We start from the raw sequence: 27,181 nt of genomic DNA on the forward strand, positions 1-27,181 counted from the left end.
TGCATGGTTGGCAGGCGGTGCAGCCACCCCCAGGAGGTTCGGTGCACCCATGTGGGCGGATCGCCCCACCTCTGTGGGTGGATCACACCGCCCCCAGGTGCATGTCATGTTTGCCGCTCCGGGTGCCCAAGCGGTTTCCTCTGCCACTGGGTGGCGGCGACAAGAGTGTGTTTATTTCTTCTAAGTGCCCAAGGGAAGTGTGCTTACCCCTGCGCTAAGGATACCATGAGGTGGCGCAAACTGCGGTGCTGTATCTATGGGTGCGTTCAAAAATATGCATAGACAATGGCAATGGAATACTGTATATGAAGAAAGGCTCAGATGCACACAAGGCTACAGTCCCAGGTCCTGTGGTAATGTTTGTGCAGGAACAGGCACCCATGGAAAATCCATTCAGATTCATGAAAGCTGATTAGGAGCTCCATGCCTCCAGTGAAATGAGGAAGAGCCTCAATTTTTCACCACTCTGAACATGGTGCGCAATGGGAATTAAGGAATCACTGAAGCTGAGTTTATTTGCAAAGACAGCAGCCAGCATTTAAAATCATGTTTATTTAGTTCTTCACAGGATTTATAGGTGGCGCTACAACACAATCATCAGGGTGTCTTACAATATTAAAGAAGAAGGGATGCAATTTTTCATCTAGAGTAATTGTATGAATGTTTAATCAGAAGGAATTTCTACTGAGTTCCATGGTGCTTAATCCACAAGAGGTGTTGGTAGGATTTCAGCCTTAACCGTTACGTGCGTCTTCATCCACACTCTACCATTTGTTGTTGCAATTGTCTTTGGCACAGCAGCGTTTTTCATGTTCAATTTTATCTGCATGATTTATCCATTTGGTTTCACATCTGGAATTATCTACATAACAGCCCTTGGTTATTTTCACCACTCTGCCATCTGGGATTGTGGAGAGAAGAAGGCATCTTTGTGTTACTTATGAGGTATTTCCTAATACAGTGGTACCTCGGGTTGCGGTCTGGAGGTCTGTTCTTAATTTGAAACTGTTCTTAATCTGAAGCACCACTTTAGCTAATGGAGCCTCCTGCGGAGTCTGTAACCTGAAGCCTCTGTAACCCAAGGTACCACTGTACCTGTGCTACTGTCAGGATCACCTGGTGTAAGACCTATCTCACATTTTTGTGTGTATAGTGCATTTGGGTTGGACCACCCAGTGATTTCAGCAATGGAGAGTCAGATCTGCTGACACATACTTTGCTGTTCAGTTTTGAATCTTGCTAGTTTGCCACACCAGAGTGAGACAGAATGTTGGGAAGGTGTGACAGAATACAGCAGAACCAGCCTTCTTTATAACACCATTTGCAGAGCATAAGGGTCAGTTGGGCCCAGGGCTTTTTCAGGTTCTTCCTGAGCACAGCTGTCATTCCTGCTTGGATGGCCTGTGGTATTGCTGCTCAAATCAGTTTACACGTAGTAGTTTGCACCCTATTCCACTAGATAATAATAATAATAATAATAATAATAATAATAATAATAATAATATTTATACCCCACCCATTTGGCTTGGTTCCCAACAAAGTGCCAGCCCAAGACATGTTTCTGCCTGAGGTGAACCACAGAACAACTCCCCTTGGGATCTGTAGTTTGTTAATGGTCCATGGGGTCACGAAGTGTCGGACATGACTAAATGGCTAAACAACAAGGGTGAACCACCCTGTTCATCTTCAGATAAAGGGCAGCATACAAATTTAATAATACTAATAATATAAGGCAATTATTCACCTTCCTGCTACTTTTACTTTAGTGAACCTTAAAAAGGCTATTGAAATGAACGGGTTGGAGATAGCATCCCCTGCACAATTCCCTTTCAGCTGAATACCTTCTGCAACACACACACACACACACACACACACACACACACACACACACACACACACTTTCCCCCTCAGTTGGATGGTGCAGGGAGAGAAAGAGTAGAGGGTGTGTGAGTGAGGGGCAAGGCCTCTGTTGAGGTGCCCGGTGGGAAGCGAGGGGTCACTGAGTGGGGTGCATATATCTGCGCAGGAGATGGGGCCGTTGTCAAGATAGAGGTGGTTTTTAATTGCGTTGAGGGACCAGACCATATCCCAATTTGCATCACCAGGATGTTGGAGGATATTCCATTAACATAACAAAAACTATCATAGAGATACTGACATTTTCAAAAGTAGGGGCTCCACAGTACTTAGCTAATTCAACACCACCGGCGTAGAGGATTGCAACTATGCAATCTGAGCCTATGCATGTATACTGAGAAGAAAGTGCTACTGAGGTTGGGTTGCTGGTGGCAATGGCAGCTGCTCCTGCTCCTGGAGGGGCCGGAGGCTCCCCCTCTATAGCAGGACCCCAAATTAGCGCTCAGGGAAGGCAGATCCTTTCTGGTGCCTGGCCCTGCTGCCCAGCACCCAAGTTCAGGAAGGCGGCAGCTGGGGATTAAAGAAGAAGGGCAAGGAGGAGCAGCAGCCAATCTTGGCTGCTGCTCTCGCCCCAGTGGCAGAGTGGGCAGCGGTTTCAGGAGTGAGCCAGTCCTCAGCGCACTGTCTGGAAGAGGGAGAGAACAGCTGGAGGGAGAGAAGTTGCGAAAAGGAGGCAGTGCAAGAGCACGTTGCTGGTGGGGAGGCTGTGCCACACAACAGCCCTTCGGCGAATAGCAGACACAGCAGTTGGCCTTGCCCCGCCCCTGTAAGCTCACCCAGCCTAAGCTGTAGACCACGGCAGCATAAAAAAACACACCCTAGTGGTGGGATTTTGCTGCTCCTGGGTCCTGCTCTGTTCTGCTGCTTGAGGCATTCTCCTCAGTCTACCTCATGGCAGGGTGGCTCTGGGGCCTCAGACTATTTGCACATGACTGCCTGTGGTGGACAGGGACAGAGGTATAAATTGGTGTCACCACATACAGGTGCATACACACACACGCACAGAGAAGAAGCACGCTGCAAGTTCTCCTTACCTTTGTACTCTTTCTCAATAAAGCATCCACCACCATCCCCCACTGAGCAGATTCCTCCTGGAGGATAGCATGGCAGCCCTGGCTTCTCCATTACGCAGCTCTGGCAGTTGATTCCATGCACTGTGAAACACAGAACTTTTACTCTCTGTGCAGACGGCAGCGAATCCGTCCATTAATAATGTGGTGGATGTGCTCCCGCCAACCGCCCCCAATTAAATATAGTGCACCCTCCTCACGGTACACCAATTACAGTGGTACCCTGCAAGACGAATGCCTCGCAAGACGGAAAACCCGCAAGACGAAAGGGTTTTCTGTTTTGGAGGCGCTTCGCAAGACGAATTTCCCTATGGGCTTGCTTCGCAAGACGAAAGCCCATAGGGAAATCTCCGGGGACCTCTTTTAAATGCTGGTGGTGGGGAGCAAAGCCTTTCCCCCCCTCCGGCCTTCAGAAGAGGTCCAGGAAGGCCGGCGGGGGCCGAAAGGCTTTGCTCCCCACTGCCAGCATTTTAAAAGCAGTCCGGGATAGCAGGGAAGAGCTTCCCGCTATCGCGGACGGCTTTTGAAGGCAGGCGGGGGGAGCAAAGACTTTCACCCCCCGCCCGCCTTCAGAAGAGGTCCAGGACCTCTTCTGAAGGCGGGCGGGGGGCGAAAGTTTTGCTCCCCCCTGCCTGCCTTCCCGGGAGAGCTTTTGAAGGCAGGCGGGGGGGGGGCAAAGACTTTCGCCCCCCGCCCGCCTTCAGAAGAGGTCCTGGACCTCTTCTGAAGGTGGGCGGGGGGCGAAAGTCTTTGCCCCCCCCGCCTGCCTTCAAAAGCCGTCCGGGAAGGCAGGCAGGGGGGAGCAAAGACTTTCGCCCCCCGCCCGCCTGCGCCTCCGCCTCGGATGGAAGCGATCGTGCGCGCATCGGAGGAGGAGAAGCCTTGATCTCGCCGTCGTACCTACGCTGCTTAGCTCCTGGATGCCCGGACCAAGGAGCAAGGCGCCGCCCCGATCGCCTGCTTTCTTCCACCCCAGCCCCCTGCGGGATCGATGCCTGGAGGATCGCCGCCTCTGCAGGGCTCTCGCCCGGAGGTTTCCTTCCACGAGCTCCAGGACCTTTTCTGAAGGCGGGCCGCCCCTCCTTTGAGCCTGACCCCAGGCCATCTGGTCCAAGCCACTGCCACTGCTGGAGCTGCCACTTCTGTGCAGGGTACCCAGGCCGGGAAAAGGCTCCTGCCCCTTTAACAGCCCTGCAGAAGGGATAATTCCACCAGATGCAGCAGCTGCTCCCACGTGCGGGGTGGGGGGGGGGAGAGCTGCACCTCACGGAATTCTGCCTTCCGTGCAACTCTTAAAGGCACAGCGACCCTCTCAGGGCCTGATCGAGAAGCTGCGCCTGGGGAAAGAGCAGAGAGGTGCCCTTTCCCTCTGCATTCAGCACACCGTTGTGAATGAGACGCAGCCCAGACGGTGAGAGAGAAGCCGCGCTTACTCTGACAGCCTCCGCGAAGGGAGAGAGGGACTTGAACCGGTGGAAAGGGACAAGGCGTGGCTTTTGTTTTTCTGCGATGCCTTTCCCTTTCTCCCGTCCTGATGTGGGCGGGCCCCTTTCGCCGGCGCCGTCAGCGGATCGGTGCCTGGAGCTCGCGGAAGGAAACCTCCGGGCGAGAGCCCTGCAGAGGCGGCGATCCTCCAGGCATCGATCCCGCAGGGGGCTGGGGTGGAAGAAAGCAGGCGATCGGGGCGGCGCCTTGCTCCTTGGTCCGGGCATCCAGGAGCTAAGCAGCGCAGGTACGGCGGCGAGATCAAGGCTTCTCCTCCGATGCGCGCACGATCGCTTCCATCCGAGGCGGAGGCGCAGGCGGGCGGGGGGCGAAAGTCTTTGCTCCCCCCTGCCTGCCTTCCCGGACGGCTTTTGAAGGCAGGCGGGGGGGGGCAAAGACTTTCGCCCCCCCGCCCGCCTTCAGAAGAGGTCCAGGACCTCTTCTGAAGGCGGGCGGGGGGCAAAAGTCTTTGTCCCCCCTGCCTGCCTTCCCAGGGGCTTTTACATCGCCCCGGACAGCGGAGAAGTCCTCCGCTGTCCCGGGCGATTTTAAAATGCCGCCCGCCAGCATTTTAAGATCGCCCCGGACAGCGGAGAAGTCCTCCGCTGTCCCGGGGTTTTTTAAAATGCTGGGGGTGGGAAGAAAAGCCCTTCCCCCCCCAGCCTTCAGAAGAGGTCGGGGGACAGACTGTCCCCGGACCTGGTCTGAAGGCGGTTTCCCTAGGAACGCATTAATTGATTTTCAATGCATTCCTATGGGAAACCGTGCATCGCAAGACGAAAAACTCGCAAGAAGAAAAAACTTGCGGAACGAATTAATTTCGTCTTGCGAGGCACCACTGTACATGAATTTCTACAATTTACCAATAAACCAACCCTTTTAATTAACCGGACTTGTGTGTTATCAGCTGCCACTCACACAGAAACTGCTCCTTTTATCCCTCCCCCCCCAAATGTGCTGTTCCTCCCCACTCTGTGGCTAGCTGGCTCCGTAGTTCATCAGAGAGAGGCTTCAGCACTCTGCTGGGTTTCCGAGGGACTCCACCACCGGACTCTGGTCTGGCTCTGCTGTCCATCACACAGACATACATGGGCTTTAGTGGAACGTTCGCTGTGGAAAACTGTCTCTTAAAAATCTTAATCCATTGCAGTGGCGTAGCTTGGGGGGTGCAGGGGGGGGGCCGGCCGCACCGGGCGCAACATCTGGGGGTTAGGGTTAGGGGGCGCAAATCCACGGGTTAGGGGGGCACAAATTACTTGCCTTGCCCAGGTGCTGGCAACCCATGCTACGCCACTGATCCATTGTGCTTAAATTAATGATGGAATCCATTGTACTAGAATGGCATTGCAGCTGAGAGCCACTAGGATCACAGAACTGTGGCGTCAGAAGGGATCCTCGTGGGTCATCTAAGACCATTGATGCAACTGGCTCAGTTTTGTCTACACTGACTCTTCACAGCCTTTCACAGACCTATCTTTTACTAACTGAGGTTACTGTATTTTTCGCTCTATAAGACACAGCAGACCACAAGACGCAGCTAGTTTTTGGAGGAGGAAAACAAGAAAAAAATTAATCTGTATCTCAGAAGCCAGAACAGCAAGAGGGATCGCTGCGCAGTGAAAGCAGCTATCCCTCTTGCTGTTCTGGCTTCTGTGATAGCTGCACAGCCTGCATTCACTCTATAAGATGCACACACATTTCCCCTTACTTTTTAGGAGGGAAAAAGTGAGTCTTATAGAGCAAAAAATACGGTAGGTTGCAGGTATTTGTGACAGTGAGTTTCATACATATATATAGTGCACAATGTGTTCGCTGTTGTTATCTTTCATTCACAATGTGCATCTTGTGTCTTTGTAGTCACATAATAATGGCACATAACCCTTGGCTCCCCTGGGGGGACGAGAAATTGAGAGGCATAAATAATCAATAAAATAAATGTGTGTGTGTGCTGCACACATTTTTTCTCTCCAAGTTACTATAATTGTCATTTACAATATGACCGCACACATCCTTCCTTTGTTTCCGGTTCAGAAAGTCGAGTGGGATTTGTCACTGTTGAAGAAATTGAGAGTGCATGTAATCTACATGCAAACCTTCCTCTTGCAGGTGGGACTTACATTCTGCGCTGAGTCCAAAGGAAACACTTGCCAAAAGCCAAGTAAGAGCCACCCATGGCCCCCAAGGCCCTGGGAAGATGCTGCAATCCATGGGATGGCTTTCTGGAACAAAGAGAGTGAAGTTGACTTCTTCTCTGGCCCTTCTGGGGTCAGGGCAGTTCAGGCAGGGCTCCTCTCAGAGCACAAGTTGCACCCAGCAAGAGGTTAGGCAAAGTAAGGAACACACAGGTAGTGGCTCTATAAGACTCCTCTGCTCATGTGACCTTCTGGAGTTGAAAGTTGTTGAGGGTGGAGTTGAAAGCCTCCGGACAACTGCAGGGCTGCTGTTGCTGCAGGAAGCTGACCAGCAAACCCCAATTGCTGTAGCAACAGCCAATCCTAAGCAGCCTTTGCTGCATACACCAATCACCCACCCAATCACCAGTGACAAGCTGCTGCTTGCGGCTGAAACAAATTGCCCGTCCCCCCTCTGCACTATCCATGTATAAGACAACCCCTGATTTTTAACATTCTTTTTGAGTAAAAAACCCTCGTATTATACACGGAAAAGTACTGTATTGAATTAATTTAATAGTTCATGTCAATCAGCAACGGATATGCCAAAAGCTGAAATGGAATGTTATGCTAGCATAAGCTCAAAGAGCAGTGTGTCTTGACCCTTGTCCATATCATTCTGCTCCGGGCGCAAAGCATTAAAAGGCAAAGGGTATATCTGCTATATCAAAAGGAACAAAGTACATCTCCTTCTGCCCACTTCATCCTACCTTGGGATAAGGAAGTTCTTCCTCCAGGCTGGTAATGACCTAAGTCTTGTGCTGTTGAGCACGTGTCCCACTTCTGGGCTCCCCAAAGGCATCAGGCAGGCCAGTGTGAGTACAAAATGCTAAACTAGGAAGCCTTTTATCTGATCCACCAGGGCTCTTTTAATGTTACTAATAGGACTGTACTAAGACCCCACAATCTCACACCCTCCAACATGTCCCTGCAGAAAACTTGCATGTACGTCTTCTGGACTGTGCTCCTGTGCAAGTCATATGACCTTCAGGAGAACACGGAACCAAAAAAATGCACATTTCTGAGTGTCAGAATTTCTGCTGTCACATGAGAGCATGGCACTGCAAAACAGGATGTCCTGATTTAATTGGGACAGTTGAATAGTTTGTGATTTCCCCTGTGACCCCCACCCCTCAAACTGTGGCCCTTGGGTTGGGCCAGTTCACCCTGTGCTGCCCTGGTGCTACCTGGATCTATGTCTCCAGCAGTTCAGGGGCAGATCTAAGTGTTTCTGGTGGGGTTTTAGTGTCAGGAGCTCGTCCTACACTCGACTAGGACCGTGGCAGAGACACATGCCCGACTGGCATGTTCTCTCCCTCCTGGTCTTTCATTCAGGAGCTTCATAAGCTTCCTTCTGCCCGAACATCACAGAGACCGATGCCAACAGACACACACTTAGGGATCGCAGAGTCTTCGAAGCTTGCGTAACAGACCTCAGCAACTCAGCATTTTGGCTAATCTACTTTATTTACACATAAACACACGCAGAACACTGCAACATGGCTCCCTCTCTCTCTAGCGTTAAACAGCAAAGAGAAAAAACAAAGGACAATAGTCCCCCTTCACGGAACACAGTGACACAAATATCCTGTCTCCATCACTTCCCCTCTGTGGAGTCAAAACATACACCGTCATGTGATAGACAAAAATCCAATGACTGCAATCACGGAGGAGGAATTCTAACATTTAGAACCCTATTTAAACATACTGTTTAAGTGGGTGGACCGGCACTGCACAGCATTTGATCCTCCGATTCACCAGCTGGGAAGGCAGGATCCAAGTTTCGTCCAAGGCCTGGATCCCACTGAATAGACCTGATCTTTCTCAGGCTTTGGGCCTCAGCTGAATCTGGTGCGCAGCCCTAGTTATTAAGCTTTGCTAATATACTTTGACATGGATGTACTCTCTGAAGCAGCCTGCTCCCTGGCTAGAGAGACTACGGACAAAGTCACATGGACGATGGAGCCAGCTTGTTTCCTCCTGCCCCGGAGGATAGAACTTGAACCAATGGCTTTAGGTAAAGGAGATTCCAGCTAAGCACCAGCAGAACCTCCTGACAACAAAAGCACTTGGACAGTGGAGCAGTCTCCCTTGGGAGCTTGGGGACTCTCCTCCTTGGAGGTTTTGAAGCAGAGGTTCGATGGCCATCATGGATGCTTCAGTTGACATTCCTGCACTGCAGGGGGTTGGGCACTATGAACCCCCCCCTCAGGGTCCCTTCCACCTCTACAATTCTATGATACTAAATCAAGAGCAAGGTTTGTGGGCTGGTTATGCATTGCACTTTGCAGTGTCCACTAGAAGAACTGCTGCCTGCCAGTGTACATGTGAAGGCAGAACAATAATCAAACTCTGCATAAGCCAGCTTTCAAATCCTCATTTTCACCTCCAGGAAAAAGGTACGTTGTGGAGGAAAAATATGGTGGCAGCTGCTAGATGGTGGTGGTAGTGGCTGCAGCAGTTTGTTTTTGTTTTTCTAAGCGCCCAAGGGAAGTGTTTGTGTAGCTGCTAGGGCAGGGGTCAGCGGGGTCAGCAACCTTTTTCAGCCATGGGCTGGTCCACCGTCCCTCAGACCATGTAGTGGGCCGGACTATATTTTTTTTTTAAGGGGGGGTGGAATGAACAAATTCCTGTGCCCCACAAATAACCCAGAGATGCATTTTAAATACAAGCACACATTCTACTCATGTAAAAACACCAGGCAGACCCCACAAATAACCCAGAGATGCATTTTAAATAAAAGGACATTCTACTCATGTAAAAACATGCTGATTCCCAGACCGTCCGTGGGCCGGATAGAGAAGGCGATTGGGCCTCATCCGGCCCATGGGCCTTAGGTTGCCTACCCCTTCGCTAAGGATACCGTGAGGTGGCGCAAACTGCGGTGCTGTATCTATAGGTGCGTTCAAAAAATATGCATAGACAATGGCAATGGAATACTGTATATGAAGAAAGGCTCAGATACACACAAGGCTACAGTCCCAGGTCCTGTGGTAATGTTTGTGCAGGAACAGGCACCCATGGAAAATCCGTTCAGATTCATGAAAGCTGATTAGGAGCTCCATGCCTCCAGTGAAATGAGGAAGAGCCTCAACTTTTCACCACTCTGAACATGGTGCGCAATGGGAATTAAGGAGTCACTGAAGCGGAGTGTATTTGCAGAGACAGCAGCCAGCATTTAAAATCATGTACTTAGTTCTTCACTGGATTTCTAGGTGGTGCTACAACACAATCATCAGGGTGTTTTTACAGTCTTAAATAAATATTAATATTCTGACCATTTGTACAGATAAATGTTTTCAATAATATGCTCTGTGATTTGTCAATTATATTCTATTATCTATCTATTTTTTATTAGAAACAAATTTCAAATCTAGCCGATACACATTAGAAGTAGGGATGCAATTTTTATCTAGCGCAATCATATGCATGTTTAATCAGAAGGAAATTCTACTGAGTTCCACAAGAGGTGTTGGTAGGATTTCAGCCTTAACTGTTATGTTTGTCATCACCCACACTCTACAGTGTTTTGTTGCAATAGTCTTGGTCGGTACAGCAGCGCACCTCGTGTTCAATTTCATCTTCGGGAGACGTCCAATTGGTTTCACATCTGGTACCATTTATATAACAGTTCTTTATTCTTTTCAGCAATTTGCCATCTGGGATTGTGGAGAGAAGAGGGAGTCTTTGTGTTACTTATGAGGTATTTCCTAATACCTGTGCTACTGTCAAGATCACCTGGTGTAAGAACCATCTCATTTTTGTGTGTATAGTGCATTTGGGTTGAACCACCCAGTGATTTCAGCAATGGAGAATCAGATCCGCTGATACATACTTTGCCGTTCAGTTTTGAATCTTGCTAGTTTGCCACAACAGAGTGTGACAGAATGTTTGGAAGGTGTGACAGAATACAGCAGAACCATAATAACATTTTGTATCCTTCCATAGTATCCATAGTGTTTGTTACATTACAAGTGTGATTAAAATCCTGCTCCTACACAAACAAGGAAGGAATATCTCTTCTCCAGCACAATATTTGTCTGTTTACTGCATTTCTATACTACTTCTATACTACTGTCATTATTAAAATACTAAAATAAATTATTGACAGAAGTAAAAGGGCATTTCCAATGGCTTATCCATACAGTGGTACCTCGGGTTACAGACACTTCAGGTTACATACGCTTCAGGTTACAGACTCTGCTAACCCAGAAATAGTACCTCGGGTCAAGAACTTTGCTTCAGGATGAGAACACAAATCGTGCTCTGGCAGCGTGGCAGCAGCAGGAGGCCCCATTAGCTAAAGTGGTGCTTCAGGTTAAGAGCAGTTTCAGGTTAAGAGCGGACCTCCGGAACAAATCAAGTACTTAACCTGAGGTACCACTGTACTTATATTTGCCCCACAATTTCTAGGCGCATGTCTGACCTTTAAAGCAGGATGAGGCCTGCATTGAATGGCTGCAGAAATATCTAGTCACCTTCTGAGATTTATGGTTGAGTGGATTGCACTGAATTGTGTATTGTGACCTGTCTACCCCACCATCAGATACCTCCCAACACTCCCCAAAATGGTTTTGAGCCTCAAACAGAACCAGCCTTCTCTATAAGACCATTTGCGGAGGATAAGGGTTAGTTGGGGCCAGGGTTTTTTCTGGAGTCTCAATATGGATTTCGAAATAGTGGGATGAGCCCAGCTGTCGTCTTTGCTCGCATGGCCTGCTACACTGCCTCTCAAGTAGTTTGCTAAGTTGTAGTTTGTTAAGTGTGAACCACCCTGTGATCTTCAGATGAAGAGTGGTATACAAATTCAATCATCATCATCATCATCATCATCATCGAGCAACCAATCACCTTGCTGCCACAGTTTCTTCAGTGAACTTTAAAAAAAGGTATTGAATTGAAAAGATTGGAGATAACATCCCTTGCGCAACTGACTTTCAACTGCTACACACACACACACACACACACACACACACACACTGCCCCACTCTCTTTTTCTTTCCTTTGCATTTTTCCATTCTTCCTCTTCCCTACCTTTTATTTTCCTCTCTCCCTCCCTCCCTCTCTCTATTTCTTTCTGTGGTGTCCTCTTTCCTGGTCATTACTACTATTATTATTGGTTTTGTTTCAATGCACCTTTCCCTACTGGTTTCCTGTTTGCTTGTTTTTGTGTGTGTCTTTTGTATTTGATTATGTGAGTTAAGTGAGTTTCTAATGGGTGAAGTAGGTGTTAGAATATTTCCGTTCCACCTTAAAAGGGAGCAGGCTTTGTGAGTCACAGAGTCTGCGCATTTCCTGTTCACAGGATGTTTATGTTTTCTGTTGCTTTCGTTTCTCTCTCTCTCTGTGCCTGAACGCTGAAGCAGGTGGTCATTTTTTCTCTGTTCTGACTAACGCAGAATAAACTTACAAAAAATGCTCTCCTGCGTGCATCTTTCGCTGTGCATTATCTGCTGATAAGAGCGTGCATCAGCCCTGGAATGTGGGAAGCTATTTCTGAAGCTCATGTTGCTAATTGCTGATACTGCGTGTCTACGGGAGATCGATGGACGTCCGGAGGTGACGTGGGGCCATGATGGACTTTGTCTCCCTGGCAGTATCCCAACAGTAGGGTGGTTGAGTGTGCGGTCACTGCTGTCAGCCTCCCCCATACCCTGTAAGATCACCCGGCCTGGGCTATTTACCTCAGTAGCAGGTAAACACACCATAGCGGTAGGATTTGCCACTCCTGGATCCTGCCAGATCCCACTGCTTTAGGCAGTTGCCTCAGCTCGGCTCATGGCCCGGCCGGCTCTGCTTGAACAGAACCCACAATGTTCAACCTTTTAGAGAACTAATGCATTCTGCAGTGTTGTTTAACAGCTACATGAACCATTTTCAGACAAGGCCTCAGACTCTTTGTACATGATTGCCTGTGGTGGACAGGGACGGGTACGTGTCACCAAGTATACGCTAGAGTATACTTTTTCAAAAAGTAAAAACTGGGACACCACAAGCTTTCTTTTTAAGGAAACCTCCAAGATTGTCCAGCCTTTCTTTTTTTTAAGGAAAACCTGAAACCCCAAAGTCATTGAGCTCAAAAAACTCAATTTTTCCGTTTGCCTTGCCTAAGATCCAGGACAAAGCGGAAATTCTCCTTGGACATCAATTCTGCCTTTGAAATTCCAGCAATGTCCGGGAAAATCCAGATGTATGGCAGCCCTGGTATACAAACACGCAGACGAATGGGAAAGAAACACTCTGCAATGCCTCCTTACCTTTATACTGTCTCTCGGCTAAGCACCCCCCATGATCAACTCTACAGTATGTTGTTGCTGGAAAGCACCGCGACCCTGGCTCCTCGATTCTGCATCGTCGGCAGGTTATTCCATGTGCTATGAAAGAGAGAATGTTGACTCTCCTTGCAGACATACATGGGCTTGAGTGGAACGTTCACTGTGGGAAACTGTCTCTTTAAAATTCAAACCCATTGTGCTAAAATTAATGATGGAATCCGTTGTACTTGGAAAGGCATTGCGGCTGGGAGTCACCAGGATCAAAGAACTGTAGAGTTGGAAGGGGTCATCTAGTCCAGTGTTCCCCAACCTTGGGCCTCCAGCTGTTTTTGGACTACAACTCCCATAATCCCTAGCTAGCAAGACCAGTGGTCAGGGATGATGGGAACTGTAGTCCAAAAACAGCTGGAGGCCCAAGGTTGGGGAACACTGATCTAGTCCAACCCCCTACAAGGCAGAATTGTGCCTGGGGTGTGTGTGTGTCAGTTCCCAAAGGATCCCTAATGGCGGACAAATAGAGCAGATCAAAATCTGAGAGAGGCACAGTGGGAGCATCACTGCACACTCTATCCCTGTGATTGGGATACCTTTGACTATTTTAATTTCAAAATCTTGTAACCTGCCCTGGGTCCTGCTGGTGATGATGAAGATGCTGAAAATAATGATTGCCAGTGATTAAAATGGAAGCAACAGGCTCTGGAAAAGAAGTAAATAATGGATGTAGGCAAATACATGATCTCTGGACAATGGTGGGCAGGGGAGGGGGAGAAATGGGTATCTTTTATGCCACTGTAGCATCTACTATTTATTCTAAGACCATTAATACAACCAGCTCAGTTTTGTCTTCACTGACTGACTCTTCACAGCCTTTCCCAGACCTATCTTTTACTAACTGAGGTTAGGGTGCAGGTATTTGTAAATGGCATTTCAGTGTGCTCTGGCACTCATCATGGCGTCCCGTTGTGCCAGAAGCAGTTTAGTCCTGCTGGCCACACGACCCGGAAAGCTGTCTGTGGACAAACGCCAACTCCCTCAGCCAGCTCCCTCCAACCCCAGTTGCCTTTGACTGGACTTAACTGTCCAAAGGTCTTTTACCTCCCCCCCCTCCGGTATTTGTGAGAGTGAGTTTCACATATATTGTATAATGTGTTCACTGTTGTTATCTTTCATTTATGACATGCATCTTGTGCCTTCATAGTAAAATAAAAACGGTACATCGCCCTTGGCTCCCTTGGAAGGAAGAGAAGTTTAGAAGTGTAAATAATCAATAAAATAAACATATGCGTGTGCTGCACACATTTTCTCTAAAGGTAAAGGTACCCCTGCCCGTACGGGCCAGTTGTGTCCGACTCTAGGGTTGTGCGCCCATCTCACTTAAGAGGCCGGGGGCCAGCGCTGTCCAGAGACACTTCCGGGTCATGTGGCCAGTGTGACGAAGCTGCTCTGGCGAGCCAGCACCAGCGCAGCACACGGAAACACCGTTTACCTTCCTGCTATAAAGCGGTACCTATTTATCTACTTGCACTTAAGAGTGCTTTCGAACTGCTAGATGGGCAGGAGCTGGGACCGAAAGACGGGAGTTCACCCCGCCACGGGGATTCGAACCGCCGACCATGCGATCGGCAAGCCCTAGGCACTGAGGTTTTACCCACAGTGCCACCCGTGTCCCCTACATTTTCTCTAAGTTACTATAATTATCATTTAGAATATGACCTCACACATCCTTCCAGGGAAGATGTAGATAATCTAACTAATCAATAACATAAACATATGTGTGCACTGCATACAGTCTTCTCTCCAAGTGAATTATTATTTAGAATATGACCTTACACATCCCTCCTTCGTTTCCAGTTCAAAAAAGCAGATTGGGATTTGTCACTGTTAAAGTATATAAAGTATAAAGTTGAAATACATGTGAATCTTCCTCTTGCAGGTGGGACTTACCTCCTGGGCTGAGCCCAAAGAAAACACAGGCTGCCAAAAGCCAAGTAAGAGCCACCCATGGCCCCCAAGATCTGCACCCCATGGGATGGCTTTCTGGAACAAAGAGAGTGAAGTTGACTTCTTCTCCGACCCTTCTGGAGGGATCAGACAGGGCTCTTGGGAAGCATGTAACAGCTTCCCCCAGCAAGAAGTTATTCAAAGTACGGAACAGTCTGACCAATAATGGCTATATAAGGTCAGATGGGACCATTTTGGCTCCTCGGATTATCTAATCCTGCTGGACATGAAAGCTCTGGGGGTGGACTTGAAAGCCTCCCACCATCTGGTTTTTTTTTATAAGATATTTATTAAGATTTGTAACATATTACAATAAAAATGGGAAAATAAAAAAATACAAAATAAAAACAATTAAAAACACATTAATTTTCCATTTCTTATTTTCCTTAAGCTTATTTCCCCGGACCTCCTCATACCTCCCTTTTTTGCATACCACTTAAATTTATTAGTTCAGCAAATCCTTACCATTAAGCTTTTACCCATTTATAAACCTTTTTTCATATTCTCTTAAAGCATTACAGCTAGAAACCACTTAATTTCTATCCAACATCATTCTAACATTCATTAATTTTACAATATTTCTGTAAGTAATCTTTAAATTTCTTCCAATCTTCTTCCACCGACTCTTCTTCCTGGTCCCGGATTCTGCCAGTCATTTCTGCCAATTCCATATAGTCTGTCACCTTCATCTGCCATTCTTCCAAAGTGGGTAGCTCTTGTGTCTTCCAATACTTTGCAATGAGAATTCTTGCTGCTGTTGTAGCGTACATAAAAAAAGTTCTATCCTTCTTTGGCACCAATTGGCCGACTATGCCCAGTAGAAAGGTCTCTGGTTTCTTCAAGAAGGTATACTTAAATACCTTTTTCAATTCATTATATATCATTTCCCAGAAAGCCTTAATCCTTGGGCACGTCCACCAAAGGTGAAAGAATGTACCTTCAGTTTCTTTACATTTCCAACATTTATTGTCGGGCAAATGATAGATTTTTGCAAGCTTGACTGGAGTCATGTACCACCTGTATATCATTTTCATAATATTCTCTATTAGGGCATTACATACCGTAAATTTCATACCTGTGGTCCACAACTGTTCCCAGTCAGCAAACATAATGTTATGTCCAACGTCTTGTGCCCATTTAATCATAGCAGATTTCACCGTTTCGTCCTGAGTATTCCATTTCAACAGCAAGTTATACATTCTTGACAAGTTCTTAGTTTTGGGTTCTAACAGTTCTGTTTCTAATTTTGACTTTTCCACCTGGAAGCCAATTTTCTTATCCAAATTGTATGCCTCCATTATCTGATAATAAAAGCCTCCCACCATCTGCAGGGCTACTGCTGCTGCTGTAAAAGAACTGGCCAGCAAGTCCCCATAACCTGCAGACTTCCCCAGTCATGCGAGGAGGAAGGAACCTGAGTTCCACCACTTGCTTCTCCTAGTACATTGGAACCTTGGTTTTCGAACGTAATCCATTCCAGAAGACTGACTGACTTTGGAAACGTTCAAAAAGTGAAAGCGAAAGCCTCAATACAATAGGGAAACTCAAGACAGAAGCCATGTGGCATGTTTGGCTTCCAAAAAAACGTTTGAAAACCAGAGCAGCTACTTCCAAGTTTTTGGCTTTGGGGAGCCAAAACATTTGACTGTGGAGGTGTTCAAAAACCAAGGTTCCACTCTACAAGGTTTCTGGTGTCTTTCATGTTGACTGTAAAATATAGCTACATTCATAATTGAGCTACACACTTTGGCCTATCAGATTGTTGGCATACTCTCTCTCTCTCTCTCTCTCTCTCTCTCTCTCTCTCTCTCTCTCTCTCCTCATGGCTTTTGAGGCAGGGAAGCCATATTTACATGGAATCAGTGGTGTAGTGTCAGGGGCTGGGGGGGTCATGGCTCCAGGTGCAAAATTCTGATGGGCACAACCAGCCCACCCCCCACCCCCAGCACTGGATTCCACAGGGATCCAGGCTTTGAAACTCTACTACGAGGCGGCCTGTCTGTCCTGGATCATGGAATGATGTATACTACAAAATACAGACCTTTTAGATCTGGAAGGGCATGGCAACCGTTATGGCTGGCATGCCTATTTAGGCTACGTCAAGGTCAAAATGCACAAAAACTTTTTAAACCAGGTGTGGAGGATTCCCTGGTCCTGAATGGGGTAACTGTGCCCCTGAAGGACCAGGTGCGCAGCCTGGGAGTCATTTTGGACTCACAGCTGTCCATGCAGGCACAGGTCAAATCTGTGTCCAGGGCAGCTGTTTATCAGCTCCATCTGGTACGCAGGCTGAGACCCTACCTGCCCGCAGACTGTCTCGCCGGAGTGATGCATGCTCTGGTTATCTCTCGCTTGGACTACTGCAATGCACTCTATGTGGGGCTACCTTTGAAGGTGACCCGGAAACTACAACTAATCCAGAATGCGGCAGCTAGACTGGTGACTGGGAGCAGCCGCTGAGACCATATAACACCGGTCTTGAAAGACCTACATTGGCTCCCAGTACGTTTCCGAGCACAATTCAAAGTGTTGGTGCTGACCTTTAAAGCCCTATACGGCCTCGGTCCAGTATACCTGAAGGAGCGTCTCCACCCCCATCATTCTGCCCGGACACTGAGGTCCAGCGCTGAGGGCCTTCTGGCGGTTCCCTCATTGCGAGAAGCAAAGCTACAGGGAACCAGGCAGAGGGCCTTCTCGGTAGTGGCACCCGCCCTGTGGAACGCCCTTCCAGCAGATGTCAAAGCGATAAACAACTACCTGACATTCAGAAGACATCTTAAGGCAGCCCTGTTCAGGGAAGTTTTTAACGTGTGATATTTTACTGTATTTTTGGTTTTTATGGAAGCCGCCCAGAGTGGCTGGGGAGGCCCAGCCGGATGGGCGGGGTATAAATAATAAATTATTATTATTATTATTATTATTATTATTATTATTATTATTATTATTATGGAGCCTCTATAAATGGTTTGAGCTCTGGCTCACTGTGAGTGGCACAGATGGAGGGAGGGAGGTGGGCAAGGGGTGAACCCAGCAAGGCATGGCATGGCTTAATTTACGCTGCTTTTGGTTTATGCCAGCAGCTTCTGGTGTATAGGAGTGCTGCCTAAAATCACACACACGAAATGATGTGGCCATTGAAAGCATATATGAAATGGATGGGAATAAAATATAAAATAGATTTAAATTGGGATATGCAGGGAAATAGAATAAATACAGTGGAACCTTGGTTCTTGAACTTAATCCTCTCCAGAAGTCCGTTCAACTCCTGAAACTGTTCAAAAACCAAGGCATGGCTTCCGATTGGCTGCAGGAGCTTCCTGCACTCAAGCAGTAGGCGCGTCGAATGTTCAGCTTCCAAAAAACGTTCGAAAACTGGAACACTTACTTCCAGGTTTTCGGAGTTTGGGAGCCTATTTATTTGTCAACTAAGCCGTTTGGGAACCAAGGCTTGACTGTATAAGTAATGATGATTCTGTTTGAAATGTTTGTCATAAATGAAAATTATATCTTAAGAGGAAAGATGAAAGAAAGAAAGAAAGAAAGAAAGAAAGAAAGAAAGAAAGAAAGAAAGAAAGAAAGGAACAAGTATGCCTTCCATGTAAGATAGCATCAGGTGCCCACAGAGATCTGGGCCATTCTCTCCGGTGTTCTGTTTGATCCCTCAGCCAATTATGATTTTTCCAAACCATCAGTACACTGTGCCCCAAACAGCTCAAGGTTACCACTGCCCACACACCTCTGCTGCTCTTCAGAACCACCCCTGCATAATGCCAGAGGCTTATTGTACCTTTGAAGCCCACCAGAATGAGGGAAGAAGTCAAGAAGATCTTTCCCGGCCTTATATATTGGATGCCTTGAACCTGGCTCTTCACACTGAGCCATGTGCTGCTGACCAGAGGTTCAGGAACAACTGCTCTGCAAGCCTGAGGTCTCTCAGCTGTCAGCCTTCAAAGCCAGCCTCTCCATACTAAAAGGCTTCCCAATGGGGAAGAGCTTCTTTCTTGACCACCGGGGCCTGTGCTTGGCTCAGGTCTGCCTCCTTGCATTCTTTCTTTTGCTCTCCCTTAACCATGAAGGTAAGTCCTGCCCCTTGAAGAGGTGAAACCAAATTTATCCGAAAAAAGAGAAATCCTCAGACTGCTTTCGGAGCTTTGCCATGTATCCTCTGCGAACTCGCGTAAAATACAGTTATTTATTTATTTTTTTAAAAAGTAGAAGTAGTAAAATTAGTATTGGTACTTTGGAATGAGGGAGAAATTGGATTCACTTCAGATTTTGACGGGAACCTACTTACCGTATTGGCCCGAAAACAAGCCGCACCTTTAAAATTGGAGAAGGGAAAGGAAAAAAGAAAAAAATACCCGAATATAAGCTGCTCCACTCCTCACTGCCCCTGGCTGTGTACTGAGCTCTCTCCCTTCCCGGCCTTGGGGGAGAGGACGGGGGTAAGCGCTGCTTTGCCACTCTCCTGGAGCTGTTTGCCCAGCACTCCTGGCTGCATACTGCAAGGTCGCGAATATAAGCTGCACTTTAACTTTTCACAGTTGGAATTGGGGGCAGGGGGAGGGAAATGTGGCTTATATTCAGGCCAATACGGTTTGTGACTCCTTCTGCAGCAAGATGCAAATTGAAACACAGTTATCCTTCAAAATGTGCGCTTCTCCCAATTTTGTGATGCTCTCCTCCAACTAACCAATGTGTTAAAAAAATTGCACATTAGGGGAAAGTGTGCACAGAAGATAAATATATGAGTGGAGTTGAGAGAGAGCTGAGTGCCCAAACAATGCACTGACTTAGTACATGGGACCCCACCAGCTTTTAAAAAGATGCTCTCCTCCAACTAACCAATGTGTTAAAAAAATTGCACATTAGGGGAAAGTGTGCACAGAAGATAAATATATGAGTGGAGTTGAGAGAGAGCTGAGTGCCCAAACAATGCACTGACTTAGTACATGGGACCCCACCAGCTTTTAAAAAGAGGATACAACTGGTTTCCTTAAGGATGATGCTATGTGCAGCAAGGGGACGTGGGTGGCGCTGTGGGTTAAACCATAGAGCCTAGGACTTGCCGATCAGAAGGTCGGCGGTTCGAATCCCCGCGACGGGGTGAGCTCCCGTTGCTCGGTCCCTGCTCCTGCCAACTTAGCAGTTCGAAAGCACATCAAAGTGCAAGTAGATAAATAGGTACCACTCCGGCGGGAAGGTAAACGGTGTTTCCATGCACTGCTCTGGTTCGCCAGAAGCGGCTTAGTCATGCTGGCCACATGACCCGGAAGCTGTACGCCACCTCTCTCGGCCAATAAAGCGAGATGAGCGTCGCAACCCCAGAGTCGGTCATGACTGGACCTAATGGTCAGGGGTCCCTTTACCTTTTTATGTGCAGCAAAGACAGAACTTTGCCACAAGTTTGAATACAATTTCCATATCCTAATCTATACACACAGAGACAAGTTTTGAAGGGGGGGGGGTAGATCTTGCTGCTGCTTCCAGTGTCTATCCTGAGCTATAGAGTGCCAACAGGATTTTTGAAGTTCAGGATAATGTAAGTTGATTGGTCCATCCACATATTAAGATGGCGAGTAGCTGAGCTCTGAGTGGCACTTTGCCTTGCAGAAGGCTCAGCCTTCCCCATTAGGAAAAGCTTATTTTTTATTTTATTTTTAGAGCAGGAAATGCTAGAAAACAATGGGCTTGTGCAAAAGTTAGAGGGTTTCAGGACCCTGTTCCCCTACCCACAGCAAAGCACCTGATTTACTGACTTTTAAAGAAAGGGCGACCTTTGCAGGGACGAACAATAATCTTTAGTTGACAGTCCTGCATTGGACTAGATGACCCTCTGGGTCCCTTCCAACTCTATAGTTCTTTGATTTTATGAAAAAAAATACCTGCCTCTTACAGCGGATGCCGTAGAATGCAGAATGTGCGATGGATGGCACGAAGTGAGTTCATGTTGGCCTCTATTCCGCAGATGTCCTGGAGTTAGGTGCTCAAAGAAAATTGTATATGATGGTAAGGAGCCTATATTCCCCACTCCCCCTCTTTTCCCAGGTTCCCTCTCGTAGGTTTGACTAGGCTGACCTAATGTCAAGGAGGACGCAGGGGTTTGTGAGAACACAAAGGCAGCTCTGCTGGATCATCGCCAAAGTCCAGCTGGCTCAGTATTCTGTTCCCACAGTCGCCACATACGTGTACATGTGCACACACTATGAAAAGCATAACAGTAATGGACTTGCAAAGTGCTCTCAGATGCAAAACTGTTGTCCAGTTTTGCATCTGAGGAGTTACACATTAGGAATGTGCACTGGCTTCCAGATGCACCTCGTATCTGTATCTGAGCATCTTAAATAATTCTAACTTGCTCTTTGTAATAGTAGTAGTAATAATAATAATAATAGTAATTTATCATTTATACCCCACCCATCTGGCTTGGTTTCCCCAGCCACCCTGGGTAGTCTTCACTTTAGTTGTGCTCCAGGTTCTGGGCCTCAGTGTGTTTAACAAAGCCCCATGTACCACATTTACATGGCTGGAGTTTTTCCACCTTTGGACCAAAGTATATGCCAAAGTAGGGATGCGGGTGGCACTGTGGGTTAAACCACAGAGCCTAGGACTTGCCGATCAGAAGGTCGGTGGTTCGAATCCCCGCGACAGGGTGAGCTCCCGTTGCTCGGTCCCTGCTCCTGCCAACCTAGCAGTTTGAAAGCACATCAAAGTGCAAGTAGATGAATAGGTACCGCTCCAGCGGGAAGATAAACAGTGTTTCCGTGCACTGCTCCATGACCCGGAAGCTGTACGCCAGCTTCCTCGGCCAATAAAGCGAGATGAGCGCCGCAACCCCAGAATTGGTCACTACTTGACCTAATGGTCAGGGGTCCCTTTACCTTTACCTATATGCCAAAGTACACATTTTAAAAACAAAAAAAACAACAAAAAAGTTTCCTTCTCATAAGCATCCTGCAGCATAGCACCAAGAGCAGAGCTCTTCCCCTCCTTCCCAGGAACACCATTGTCTCCATGTTCACATGGATCCACTAGTTTTGGAAATGATTCAGTCCTTGACAGATTCAGTGCCTCTTGGAAGAAAGGGAAGCAGGAGCAAGGAGGCCACAAAGGTCCTACAATGTTTCCTGCTTCCACACCACCAAAGCAGCTAGCAAACAGACAGATATTTGAAAATGGACAGATCACTGATTAATACGCTCCACGATGGCTATCAAGTTTACACCTCAACACAGGCTTCAAAGAAGGAAACTGAGGCGCAAAATGAACACTCGAGCCCTTCAAGATCCTATTAAGCGGGATTGCTTCCACATGACTCTTAAGGACCATCTGCTTTCAGAGTTCCCTGATAACATTGAGGAACACTAGAACAAGCAAAAAACATCCATTATTGCAGCTTGTGAACAAACTATTGGATACCAAACCAAGGAACACCAGGACTGGTTTGATGAGAATGACAGTGAGATTGAACACATGATTGACAAGAAAAGGAAGTCCTTTCAGATCTGGCAGATAGAAACGCCATTAAGAGAGAGAGAGAAAAACTATGCCAACGTTAAGGCTGAGGTTCAAAGAAGAACCAGAGAACTAAAGAACACCTGGTGGATTAAAAAAACTCAAGAGATCCAGCACTTAGCTGACACTCATGATGCACAGAGTTTATTTAAAGCCACAAAGACCATCTATGGGCCAATAAATCATGACATATGCCCACTACGCTCAGCAGACGGTACCACACTTCTAAAAGATAGAGAAGCTATTGCATTGCACTGGAAAGAACATTACCAGCATCTCCTTAACTGCAACTCCCCTGTAGCTGCTGAAGTCCTCTCACAAATTCTGCAAAAACAAGTTAGAGATGAGCTTGCAGTATCTCTAAATCTGAGAGAGTTGTGTACAGCTATTAACCAAATGAAAAGCAACATAAAGTTCAAGAAAACCTAACACCTTATATAGCTGAGATCATAACAATATGTTTTCTTTATTATTGTATACTCATTCAACTGAGTTTTACTCAGAGGAGACAGATTAAATTTAATAGATAATTCATTTCAATGAGTCCAATTTGAGGACTCAGCCACATTAGTAAAAACAACAGTGTGTTGAATGCGTTATAAACACGCAACACCAGAAGGTGCTGGAGAGCAAAAAAATTTCTTTGTGATTTTGCACAGCGTTTCTCCCCCTTTTGTTATAGCGATTTAATTTCTGACTTATTTATAGTGGGGTTTTTTCCTGTGTAGATCCACCCAGAGTAGTAGTAGTAGTAGTAGTAGTAATAATAATAATAATAATAATAATAATAATAATAATAATACGCTGAAGGAAATAAAGACTAGATATAATTGGACCCCCTGGAGCAAATCAGGATGAATATTCAGTAAATGAAAGATCCCCTTTCCTTAATAATAATTAAGCATAGCAGGTTGGATTTTTACCTCAGGCTCTCAGTACACTTGGTCATGTAATTGTTCACTGGCTGGCAAGTGCAGACTGCCAGCAGCAGTATGAAAAACACCTGCCATTTCTCACTGAAAAACAGAATATCAGAAATATTTTAACCAACCCTACTTTGAATAGATGGACTCAAGCCTGCTGCTGTGGGGATTCCAAGGCCTATTAGTCTAAGATGGACTATGCAATTGTGTAGAAACAGTACTAGAAATTTTGCCTCATTATGTTCTTGAATGTCAGTTCTGTTCTAACATTAAATTAGAACACTGCCCTTGCTTAAGTGCATGGAAACCCTGGAGTGTGGTAGGAAAAAGTAAGGTTTCTGTTACAAGGAACAAATAAGTATGTCATAGTAAAGACTTCCCGTCTTAGGAAAAAGTTATTTGGAATCATTTGTAGAGAACTGAGGGTGGGGATTTGGAGTTTTCAGGACATAAATGTATTGTGATATATCTCTCCTGCCTTCTAACACATTTTATGGTAATGATTAAATTTTAGTAGTTTTTGCAAAATGGTAAAAAATAAAATAAAATTCTGTTTTAGGCCTATTTTAATGGGGAGTTTTTAAAATACACCTTCCTTTTATGTGGCACTTCTGATGCCCTTATTGGTATACAGTGGAACCTCAGGTTAAGAACTTAATTTGTTCTGGAGGTCCGTTCTTAACCTGAAACTGTTCTTAACCTGAGGTACCACTTTAGCTAATGGGGCCTCCTGCTGCCACCGCACAATTTCTGTTCTCATCCTGAAGCAAAATTCTGTAACCTGAAGCGTCTGTAACCTAAGGTACCACCGTATTCTCTTTGAACTAATTCGATAGAATTGTATTCCTTCGTTCACCAGTTAACATGAACACTCTTTTTTTTCAATTTCTAGTCAAAACTGGGAAAAAGTTAAGCCACCACTTGGGCTGTCATTACAACGGTCCAGGTTTGAGGTGTGGACAAAAGTATGTTTATAAGCGCACAAGAGTGGACTACCTTTGCTGTGACACCGACACCTGTTTTAAAACTTAATGTAAGGCCATAGGATCCAACTCCAAGGGACCAAGGGCTCTTCAGCCCCTGCCCCCAATTAAAATATTTGAAGTCCCCCCCAAATGTTGATGTGAATTGTCATTTATATGTGTGTGTGTGCTGCATCATGTGGTTGATTATGTGGGACTGGGCTTACCTGTCCCTCCCCCAACATTTAATTCAAGTTGGCACCTGTGTCTAAGGCACATATAACATTAAGATAATAACTCATTTCCCTTCCCCACAGCAGAAGCCATTGCGATGCAAGTGACAAACAGGCGTTTGTCCCTGTAAACACGGAATTTTGGGGGGGTGGGGCAAACCAACTGAATTTCCCCCCATCGCCGTCATCTCCCTCTACAAATTGGAGCCTGACTGTGGTGTGTACAGCCTTCTGTATTCACGGAGGAGCCCCACACATTTTAAAGCAATGATTTTTCAGAGTCCTAAACACATGACGAGACTTCATGAGCACAGGAGACAGCACTTCGCAGTGCGTGGTTCCCAGCATCAGAATGGCAGCCTATCAACAGCTGTGAATCAATTCTTACTCTGTTCACAACTTTGCTCCTTCTTCCTGCTCCAGAGCAGAGGAGCGCTCGTTTGTGTTCACTTGTTTACACCGTCTGTCATTGTCTATTGTTCAAAAAACAACATCCCCCCCCCCCCCGCAAAAAAGTAAGTGCATAATTCTCTTAGAGGGAATGGGGTGTTCCTTGGTGAGGTGATAGTCACTGGCCAAGCGGTGCTGTATACATTGTGCTTTGCTGGAAAGACAGAAGCTCAGCTCTCGCAAGCCCTGCTGCACTAATCTCACACCCGACTTCACTCACGACCAACACTTTGGGTTGCCAGTTGCTTGTGTGGCTGTTTTGCAGAATTGTCCGCTGAAGGGTACACCACATATACTCTGAACAAATTGTGGAACGTGGGAGGTGCCCAGTGGTAGCACACTGAGGTTAATGGACACGGCTAACTTAGGTTCCACTATGCTTTACTCACCTACTGAAGCTAATGGACCTAGCCTAGCCACTCTGAGTAGGAACTAATTAAACACAACCCCATGACATTGATAATATTTGCCTTTCTACTTCTGGCATAGCAAGTGTCTCCCTGAGTTCTGGGAGCACAGTGGTCATTGGTCAGTCCTTAACTGACTTGTTTGGGTATTTCATACAGTGGTGTGTGGTCAGTGGACTATGGGGACTAGACTAGTCCCCTCAATGTTCCTGGTAAATTGGAGCATTGGTACCTCCTTCCCAAAGCACGGGAGGCTTCTGCTCAGCTTAGGGAGAGAGGCGCAAAGCTTACACTTGCAATGTCAGGCTGTCACACACACAACGTCACGTCCCCCCATCGCTCTCGCAAACTGGCACCTCTGGCCCGAACTGTTCCCCTATAAAAAAATATCACTGCACACCACTGATTTGATCCTATACTTAGTCAGGATGTTCAGAGATGGCGTTGGAGCCAATTCTACTATGACCTTTTAGGCTGCTATCCTTTGGATTCTGAATAAAACTCTCCTCTGGGCTTGCAGAACTCAGGTCCTCTGAATCTCTGTGATTAGAGAGAAATCTCTTTACTCTTTCCTTCCTGTTAAGAATTCATTGCCCTGTAACTGTAACACAATAAAGCTTTTAACTAGTTTGGACTGTTGGAGCGCTCTAGGTATTAAATCAAAGAGTTAGATAACCATTACAGTTATTGCTAGTTTTGTAAGTGAGACCATTTGTTTGTGCTATTGTTATTTTATTTAATGCTTCGATTTCCCCCCTTCTGCTTTAAGTTTAAACTTTAAATTGTAATCCACATTCTTTTTTGTTCCCCATATTGTACCCTGATTTTCCCTCGCATGCCTTGTTCCTTATATTCTCCCTTCCTCGACATTCACTTATGTATAACCTTCGTTTCCTTTAAGAATATTAGGCTTCCATTTTTCTTAAAGTGAAATGCATGAACTGATCTTCTGGTATTGTCATTGCAAATAAATATTGAAATCAGATTTCAGCTTCTGGTTATGTGTGGTCACATCCTTTCACCCGCAGGAGGAAAATAAGGACCTCACTTTCACACATAAGGCAAGGGTTACGAGGCTGACAAGTGTCCAAGGGAAGTCGGTTCATAAACTCTGACCAATACACAATAAGAACACAGGAAGAGGTTGCTGCATCATGTCAACAACCCATCTTAGTCCAGCATCCAGTTCTCACAGAGGCCAACTAGATGCCCATGAGAAACCCGCAAGCAGAATTTGAGCACAAGAGCTCAGCCTGTTGCGGGGATTCGAACCACCAACCTTCTGATTGGCAAGCCCAAGAGGCTCAGTGGTTTAGACCACAGCGCCACACGTTTCCCCTACAGAGAAGCATGGTGGGGGCTGGCTTGAGCGGATGACAGAAGCAGATGAGTGAAAAATAAATGTTTATAAAGAGATACACCCAAATGGATCAATCCTCATGACAGGAAGTCAGCAGAAACACTCCCAGCACAATTAAGTGACCTCCATCCCAAATGGTGCTTAGGAGCAGGGCTTTTTTTCAAGGGGAACTCACAGGAACTCAGTTCTAACACCACTCAGGTGGGTGCTATTACCATTCTAAGAGAATGAGGTAGGTGTCTATGGTGAGTTCTGGCTCCTGTTTTCCTAGAGAAATGGGACTGCTTAGGAGTCTCTGGGATGGACCAACACTGGATGAGCAAGGCCCTGCCAGTGAAGGGGGAAGAAACCCTAAAACCAGAGAGCAGCTGCTTAGGAGGACCTGTCCCATGGCTCTACAAATGGGACCACT

At 46.5% G+C, this 27,181-nt stretch overlaps 4 long non-coding RNA genes across 4 annotated transcripts in view; 1 reads left to right on the top strand and 3 right to left on the bottom strand.

Annotated features, from left to right (window-relative positions):
* LOC308581388 overlaps positions 1 to 27,181 on the bottom strand; it is a 308,379-nt gene that overhangs the window by 44,007 nt on the left and 237,191 nt on the right. The window lies entirely within an intron of this gene.
* Positions 563 to 6,808, bottom strand: LOC308581269. The gene is made up of 3 exons (XR_014004909.1): positions 6,590 to 6,808; positions 2,952 to 3,071; positions 563 to 901 (listed from the first exon to the last, which is right to left on the bottom strand). It is a non-coding gene; the product is annotated as an uncharacterized lncRNA (long non-coding RNA).
* Positions 10,049 to 15,062, bottom strand: LOC308581276. Its single transcript, XR_014004917.1, has 3 exons — positions 14,863 to 15,062; positions 12,901 to 13,017; positions 10,049 to 10,302 (listed from the first exon to the last, which is right to left on the bottom strand). It is a non-coding gene; the product is annotated as an uncharacterized lncRNA (long non-coding RNA).
* LOC308581433 lies at positions 18,803 to 24,473 on the top strand. The gene is made up of 3 exons (XR_014005085.1): positions 18,803 to 18,995; positions 20,818 to 20,928; positions 24,250 to 24,473. It is a non-coding gene; the product is annotated as an uncharacterized lncRNA (long non-coding RNA).

The sequence above is a fragment of the Podarcis bocagei genome (assembly GCF_964188305.1).
Source record: "Podarcis bocagei genome assembly, chromosome: 2".
NCBI lineage: Eukaryota > Metazoa > Chordata > Lepidosauria > Squamata > Lacertidae > Podarcis > Podarcis bocagei.